Raw genomic sequence first — 10,000 nt, forward strand, 5'->3', positions numbered from 1 at the left:
TATATATATATATATATATATATATATATATGTATGTATGTATGTATATACATACATACATACATACATACATACATACATACATACATACATATATATATGCATATATATATATGTATGTATGTATACGCATGCGAGTTTTGTGTTTATGTATGTACTGAAGAATATCGCACAATATCAGCTGTAATACGCAAGACGTGATGTTTGCCTTATGTTTACCGAGAATGTTTCCTACTCTTGGACGTAATGAGTTTCTGTGGTTACATAAAAGCATCAGTCTATCTGTCCATCTCTCCATCTCCTAACTCCACCTCCTCTTTCTCTCTGTTGTACCAGTAATCCCGTCGTTCTGGGAGCACCTCCCACCCCGGTTGTTGCGGGTCGATTTCTCGTTTTCTGTTCTTTTCACGACTTCTGCAGTGCACCCTCGCCTCTCCACGGTATTTACAGTTGAACTGGAGACCCTTGGACTTTCCCGGTTGCGTTCTTTTAGCCAAGACGTGAAACATTCAAGTTCGCCTACTTGCAGTTTCTTATCGCCTGTTTATATATTCGCATTGCTAAGACGTTATATGGACAAAGTGGCGAATGGTGTACTGAACGCGCTCAAAATTGCTTTTCATAACGCTGATTCGCGCATATGCTTTTATTTGCGTTAAGTTGCCTTTACATTTACATTTACATATATATATATATATATATATATATATATATATATATATATATATATATATATATATATATATATATATATTATATATAAAAACGCATGCTAAACATACAATTGAATCATGTATCATGAACCGTAAAAATGTGAAAATGTAATCAAAAACATTAATGCCTAAACCCTTTTTGGACACGAAACAGACGAGGAAAGAAACTGTCAGAAGTGGCAGGACTTTGGTCCCTTCCTTCAACTTATTATTATTTCAGAGAAAGTGTGCGCTTGGTTTGTGGCGGGGGAGCGGGGTGTATGTGGGGAAGAGCAGCAACAGGGCGTCGTGAGGGGAAAATCTCTCTCTCTCTCTCTCTCTCTCTCTCTCTCTCTCTCTCTCTCTCTCTTGGTGGAGTCCTGAGCTGAACTCTCAACTCGGCATATTTCATCGTGACATGCAGGGAGGAGGGAAAAGGTGATGTAATCGAAGGAAGGAACAAAAGAAAATTGACAATTTGGAAAATTTCACAGCTCTTTTTTTTCGTTGGTCCTAAATTCTTAAGGATAAGAATGAAAGGGAATTTTTACCTAATATTAATGTATCTGTGAATTACTGATCATGAACAAGGAAAAATCTTGCCAGGGGATGAGGGATTTAAAAAGAATTTGTTATGAAACTCATTAAAACCTGACGTGATTTTACAAGATGGTTATACAAATCAATTTATCGTGTAAGTTTCTTACTATCTATGATTGGTAGAGTAAACATTGTTTGTTTTCATTATTTGTTGCTTATGTGTGCTGTCCAGGAATATTAGAAAACCTTTTGTACATTCAAGCCTTTTTGTGTTTCCAAAATCAGTCGAACGGAAGCTGATGTATACGAGATTGCTTTGTGCAGCGTTCGTAGTTAGAATAGCTTTTCGTTTGTCAAGTAAAAAACCAAAGTTTTCTTAAATGGAATTGCAACTCGATCCTCTGAGTCCTGTCATCTCATTTATGTGCGTATTCCAGATAAAGGAAAGAAGTTGCCAGATGAACGTGAGCTCAATGCTCCGGTGTATAACCCGTCGTTTTTTTTAACGTTTCCTAACGCTATACGTTGAGAGGGATGAATCATCAGGCTGACTCACTGATGCATCTCAGGTATTGATGAGTCACGTAGGGCCCCGTGTTTGCAGATGCACATAAAACATCACAGGAGAGTAATTTTATCTTTCGTCACATGTAACTTTGTATTTCTTACCTTTGTACGATTAGGATATATAAAAATTTTTTCTTGATATGAACAGAAGATATAAACTCGTACCAAACTTTGGTCTTATTTTAGTTTTTTTCAGTCTTTATATATGTATATATACATACACACACATGTATATGTGTGTATATGTGTGTGTTTTTGTATGCACACACACACACACACACACACACACACATATATATATATATATATATATATATATATATATATATATATATATATATATATATATATATATATATATATATATATATATATATATATACATACACACATACAACAAACACACACACACACACATATATATATATATATATATATAATTATATATACATACACACAAACACACACACACACATATATATATATATATATATATATATATATATATATATATATATATATATATATATTTTTTATCGCATCACGGAGATCTATACACAATCATTACGCTCTAAATGTCATTTAATACCCAATTCGCGCTACTTCGGGAATATCACCAAAGGGGAATTATAAGTGATAGATGGATTGGTACGGAAGTGTCTCGAACGCTCGACACAGTGCCCTCCAACGGCTCCAGTCGACTTCAAACCACTTAGCTATCATGGTGGAGGTGGGTTAAAGGCAACGCTAAGTACAATTTCCCCGCTTTCGATGGGTAAACAAGCACGGCAGATTCGGCAATGACTTATACCTCTCTTGATGGCTAAGTGGTTTGACTGTCGACTGGAGTCGTTGGAGTGTACTGTGTTCAGTGTTCGAGACACTTCTGTACCAATCCATTTATTACTTATCATTCCTCTTATATGTATATATATATGTGTGTGTACATATATATATATAAATTTATATATATAGATTTATAAATATATATATATATATATATATATATATATATATATATATATATATATATATATATATATTATATAACAATAACAATGTGTGAATGCAAGAGAAAAATCGTATATGGAAAGTGAGTAAAAATTCGCATTAAAATTTGAAGTACTTTAATTACAATAAGTAAGTACCAATACAAACCACAAAACATTACGAAAAATAGTTACTGACGAAGTGCACAAAAGCAACTACCCACCGTACAGCATTTCGTATATTACCTAAGTCACCGATTATTACACAGCTTCTTAAAAGACAAATCACCAAGCATTAGAACAACTCAACGTTAAATTAATATAAACCTTTAGCATCCAAAAATCTAGTGGCAACCACAGTTACATCGCGCAAGAAAACTTCTTAATTGCTAAACAATACTTGACCCATTTTCTGTCTATTTAGAAACTTCTAATTCTTTCACTTGTTTGCTGCGACTCCACCAAAATCATCGTTCTGGGTCTTTATATACCCGAGACTTACAAGACTTGCATGGGCTAGATACTAGAAATTTCTGGTTTGTTTCACAATCCTTGGCGGCTGCCCTGACGTCAAGTGTTACTGCCATCTGTTGTTGAAAGTTACACTTTTCATACTTGAAAATATTCCTTCTCTCAACCTCTTTTTATATAATAAATCATATTCCTTAACAATATATATAACAGACTTGCAAGTAAGTGTTCGCTTGAAAATGCCGAAAAGTGGCGAAACAGCTGTTGTGACGGGAAACAATGAATGGAAGAAAGAAGCTTGCATATTTTTCACTAGAAACTGACGCATAAGTTTCGGAAAAAACTCTGACGATATGAAGATTCCTACAAGAAACTTATTGATGACACTAAAGCAACTGCTTTCAGTGAATACATACATACATACATACATACATATATAATATATATATACTATATATATGTAGTATATATATATATATATATATGTATATATATATATATATATATATATATATATATATATATATATATATGTATATATATATATATATATATATATATATATATATATATATATATATATATATATATATATATATATATATATATATATATATATATATATATATATATATATATATATGTATATATATATATATATATATATATATATATATATATATATATATATATATATATATATATATATATATATATATATATATACACCCACACATATATACACACATTTATATCATCAGATAGCTAACACATGTGCTTCATACAGGAAAGCTCTTGGATGCACGAACCGAACTAAGTTGATGAGCCGTGTAAGTTGAAAGAAGATTTTGCCACTGTTCGAGATTCACTCCGCCAGGTTTTGAGTCTCATGAGCGTTTCTGAGGGTCAGCCGTCCGCGAAATTGCTGTATTTTTTACGTGTTTGTTTTCTTAACCTTTCATATTCCTCGGCGTCCAAACTCTCTATGGATTATTATATAACGCCGAAAATCGTAGTGACAAATGAAGAATCTTTTTGTTTCCATTTTTTTTCTTGTTATAGTTCAATACAATAACATATGAATAACTCTATGGAAGTAATACCAGTGTATGAAAACGATGAAATCAGTTTCTTTTTGTCGTTAGTTGCCAATTTCGAATTCTTCGTAATGTACGAGACCATAAAATTTTTCTATAAACTTAAATAACGAAAATAACAAATCCAAAGATCTTGTTCCTAAGCCTTTATAATTATTGAAATAATTTGATCCGAACATTATATATGATGACATGTGGGCATAGATAAAATGTATATTAAGCACCATCTTTGGAAGTATTATCAATTCTGGTTTGCATAGAAATGCGGCTGAACGTTTTACAGTAAGTGAAACAGCACTTGAATTCAGCATTACACTTTAAATGAGAGGGAAATGGCAGATTTGGTTTCATAACTGAAAGCTTTTGCGTGGCGTATTCGTGCAATCACCAACAAAAGGCGCACCATTTTTCCGGAGTAGTATGATAACTTTTTATGGTGCAGAGACGTACAGTAGACAGGCATGGCTACCCAAAACAACACCGGTCACACAGGAAACGTTAGGTAATGGACTTCACTCGAGGAGTGGTGGCAGACCTAGACCTTGAAACTGAAACACGGGAGACGGTAGAGAATTTTGCATTCGATGTAGGAACAGTGTTTTATATTCCGAAGAATAATTTACGGACCCATATTTGAACAGCAAAGCAATTGGGATCACCAGAATTCCAAAGTCGCTTCTCCTTTTTTGAAGAAAAAATCTGGAGGAAAAGGATTGCGGTTTGCTACAAGAATATTGATTTACTTAAGTCTGTAAATAACTATCAACATATACTGCTATTTATTACTGCTCAAATGTCAAGAGAGACGTCCTCAGTAATTTCAGAATTTAGTGGTAATCTGCTGATGCATAACACGAATAAACAGCAGTATTTAAATACTGACCTAAAGTTTAGGAATTTTTCCCCCATATTACCATTTAAATACCAATAAAAAAACATGACGGTAATATAAGAGAGGGTTAGCAGGAAAATTCCAGAATATGCTCGTTTCTTACAGTCCGGAAGCTTGATAAAAGACCAAGCTTCTACGTTCTTGTTTAAGGACCACGGGCTGGGCGACGGCAAATCTAGACATGGAGTCACATTACCAGTTGACCCTTTTGTTACATACAGATATAAATCTCATATGGTGCACGATGTATTGTATTTTATGTAAAAAGCGCTAATATCTAATACCGCACTAATTTGCTTGTAGACCGTCACTGCAAATGAATTCGTGCATATGATGAGACCTGTTTTAAATTGGCTTTAAATTGAAAGCTTATTCATTACTATGCAAATGAATAATTCGTATGAAACATTAAAATCCCGATAATGTCTCATTTAAATCATTTGGTATTGGATACCGAAAGAAATTGTGATGGCAGAATTATGAAATATACATTTGCCTGAAACAGATTTTTCTCTTCTTGCGTGAAAGCATTGCGCAAGATTTTTCCCTGTTTTCTGGTTAAATTTTTCTTACAAGAAATTTGTTCTTTGTACAAATAGCTTTTAATGGCAATTTCTTTTAAGGGTTTTTTCCATTTTTTTTTTATTAATTTTGTCTCACGAGATTTTCCCCGTATTTTACACTTAACTTTTTCTCACAAGAATTTATTTCCGTTTTGTACATAATTCTTTCTCGCAAAACCATTTTCACCAAGTTTTGCTGAACTTTTTCTCACAAGACTTTTTTCTCATTTTTATGCTCGATTCTTTCTGTTTTTATGATTAGCATTTTATTCACAAGAATTTGTCCCTCATTATGAGAAACTTATTTTACACAATTTTCTTCTTTTGTTGTTGAGTGTTTTTACCTAATTTTTCCCCTTTTTACGATTAACTCTCTTTCCCATATTTTTTCCCTTTTATGATCAACTCTTTCTTTTTTTACAAGAATTTTCTGTTCACTTTCTAAGATTACCTTATTTTTACTAGAATTTCTTTCCTATTTGTACATTTTTCTCGCAAGAATTTTTTCTGTTTCATCTCAACTTTCCCTCACAAAATCTTCTTCCTTCTATGCTTATTTTTTTCTTAAAAGAATTTTTGCCCATTTTTTCGAGTTTTCATCATGACAAACACTTAAGTATTCTCACTAATGATTTGCGGATAATTTTGTTCATAATTACCTCTAAGCTACCAACTAAGCTACTAGACCAGAGAGAGGAGGAGGGGGGAGAGAGAGAGCGCTCCTGAGTCACAGCTCTTTGTTGCCTCCAGCACTCTGTTTTTAAAAGGGCGAGTAAACGGTGTCTCAGGAGATATTTATGAGGTGCACATCAAGCGGGAGAGCTTGGGCGTGGGGAGACTGAAATAAATCCTCCCGTGATATACGATGCATCCCTGTTTCTTGCCCCCCCCCCTCACCCCACCCTGCATCCTCTTCTCCCCGAATGATGAAGCTCAGTGAATCACGAGAGAGAGTCAAGTACTAAGTACTTCTATATGTAAAAAACAAAGCTATCATACCCACAATGGGAACGATGACAGTGTATAAGAGAGTCGGAACGTTCAGACCAGGGTACTTTCATTCTCCATATTCTTTTAGGGACTATAAAAGGTAAGAGAGTTCTAGGCTGGACGACGGCAAATCTAAAAGATGATTTGATTACCTGTAGAATCGTTGTTACACACACGAAAAATATATACTGTATACAATGAATTTTATTGTACAAATAATTGTATATTGAGCTTTTTACGCAAAGAAATAGTCAGCCATTAGCTTATTATTAAAATGAGTATTTATACATTAAAATGATGAAAATAAATTCTTACCCATTTAGTTCATTTGGAGATTTATATTTATACATCAAGTGAATGATGAAAAGAAATAGTTAACCATGATTCATTATACAATAGGTGAATCGTGAAAAGAAAAATGCATATGCTGGTTGATTTATGACATGTCACACGAAGAGTAATATGATTATGTCATCATTTTGGTGAAGAAAGTTTACGTTGATTTAGTAACGAAGAATTCGTTTCAATTGAGCTGAGTCTCTGGAATGTGATATAATATATGACTGTCTCATACCTTTTGGTATTGGAATCAGTTGTTGTTTATATTTCGAACTGTTTCTGGATGAGACGCATAAATGTTTAATCCAGAGCACAAATATATTTCTAGCTGATAAATCGTGAATTACATGGGATATATTTTCTAAAGTGAAAATTAATTACCATCAAGGTAAAAAATTGTCTGTGAATTAGTTTCCAAGATTAATATTCAATTCCGAGCGACAAATAAGTTGTTAAATTACTTTTTAGGTGATGTTCCTATGAATGTACAACCAAATGAGGTTATTGTGAATATGTTTGCGGTAATCAATACGAGAGGTTGGTTAGGGAAAGAATTTGTTTTCACCTTTTGTTGCAGCCGTCCTTTACTTACCGTTTATTAGAATATGTTTGTATGATTACGCATTTCTTTCTGAAATTGTTTTGATGCTTGCGCTTCTAAATACTAATCATACTCAATAACTATATCTACTTTCAGTTATATTTCTTATGACTTTATTAATATCTTCTTCCTGAGCAAACGGAGCATAGTTTTTACTCATGCAAATGAATGTTTAAGACGACGTCTAGCAAGAGGAATGCAAGATTCCATTTCGTTAACGGTTCTCTGTCACGCTAAGCATCTGAAATTAAAGAGCCGAGGAAGCGGGCTAAAGGAACGAGGCCATGAAAGCTTGAAAGGGGAGAAAGAAGACTAAGAAAAGAGAAATTGGGATTAGGAGAATGGAGGAGATGACGCATAAAAAGGTCTCCAGAGACATTTGATTATAAGGGAGGAAAATTGTTACTGAATGTTCGTCATCTAACTGAACGGATTTCGTTGTCCTTATTGAAGAAAGGGGAAATTTCGCTCCGATTTTCTGGTGAACGAAACTTGTTTTTATACTGTAGTATAGTAAATATGAATGATCTTTAAGTGCATGTGCATTTATGACACATACGCACACCCTCACATACACACACACACACACACATATATATATATATATATATATATATATATATATATATATATATATATATATATATATATATATATATATATATATATATTGTGTGCAAAAGAGAGAGAGAGAGAGAGAGAGAATATGCAGACTTGATGAATTTGTGTATCACGGACAAATGGTAAAATACTGCTTTGAAAATAGAAAACAGACGCTCGACTTTGTGTTAGGTATTTATTATGTTTGACTGAGATTATCTTTGTTTGATGAAAGGACCCAATAAAGACATTTCGCTCTGTTTTTTCTAACAAAATGAAATATTAAATAATCATCCAATGCAACGGATAAAGTCTGCTGAGCATATAATCAGTTGCAATATGTTTTCAAAATTTTGTTCGAAGTTTACATTATTTTTCGTCTCCTTTATTAAATCATAAATTTGAGTCTGTCATCATAAAATATTTGGAAAATATTCACATCGTAATTCTACCACGACTGAGATGAAAGGGCACAAAAAAAAAGCCTTGATGATAACAACATTCATTTTGCGCAGTGTAATTGACCATTATACTTTTAATTCATTAGTAAAAAAACATGGAACAAAACACAAACTTATATGAACATAAGGAGATGTTTAAAAAATGAAAAGGAGTTCGGAATTAAAATGAAGCGGCATTTTAATACGAAAGGCCAATTATGCGGAATCAAAGCTCTCTGCGTCATCCTGAGTAGCTTCTTGTGTCTTGGGTCGTTGAGAAGAATCTTTCATGCTTTTGTTGACGCTGTTTTTGCTGCTATGACTCTTTTTTATTGTATCTATACACACACATATATTTATTTATATATCTTATGTATGTATATATATATATATATATATATATATATATATATATATATATATATATATATATATATATAATATAAATATAAATGCGGATATGTAGTGTGTATGTATGCCTGCATGTATGTATGTCAAGTTGCTCTTTCTTTATATGTCTGTCTATCTACATATCTATTTATCTGTTGTTTATATACATATATATAGGTATATATGTACACACACACACACACACACACATATATATATATATATATATATATATATAAAAATGTGTGCGTATAGTATGCATATGTACGTTTGAATGACCAAAGACATATCGCATAACCTTAGATCTTATAGAGAAGCTAAAGATTATGTCATTTTCACTAACACTTTGTAAGTATTCATTTATAATGATGTAAAAGAACTTCAAATACAAAACGTATGAAAGTAATCTTGATTTATTGAAAAAAATATAACATTTAGATAACACAAATTGTTACGTGTGATGTTTTAAGTTACTTCGGTTTTATTGAGAACATCAATATAACCGAAATAATAAAAACCTAAGGACAAGTAAGTAAAAGAAATAATAGTAATAACAGAAAGAATAGTGACAGAGAAGCACCAGGTGTGGCCTTCGCCCGGACAAACAGTAATTAAGCAATAAAACCAAGAGGTGAGTTTTAAGTGATAGAAAACCGAAGACAGGGACCAACACTGCCGCAGCCTTCTCTCCACCTTCGTTCATTGGCTTTCATTTTCTCCTCTTTTATGGTTTTTGTTGCTCTTCTTTTATTTTTCACTTTTGTTGCGTCTTCTGCGGCTGCTTATCATACTTTCGATGTTTTACTTCAATGACTACAGGAGTCCAGGA

At 32.8% G+C, this 10,000-nt stretch overlaps 1 protein-coding gene across 3 annotated transcripts in view; it reads left to right on the plus strand.

The window, feature by feature from the left end:
• LOC136840304 (centrosomal protein of 104 kDa) overlaps positions 1–10,000 on the plus strand; it is a 571,779-nt gene that overhangs the window by 483,312 nt on the left and 78,467 nt on the right. The window lies entirely within an intron of this gene.

Source organism: Macrobrachium rosenbergii, chromosome 7, assembly GCF_040412425.1.
Source record: "Macrobrachium rosenbergii isolate ZJJX-2024 chromosome 7, ASM4041242v1, whole genome shotgun sequence".
NCBI lineage: Eukaryota > Metazoa > Arthropoda > Malacostraca > Decapoda > Palaemonidae > Macrobrachium > Macrobrachium rosenbergii.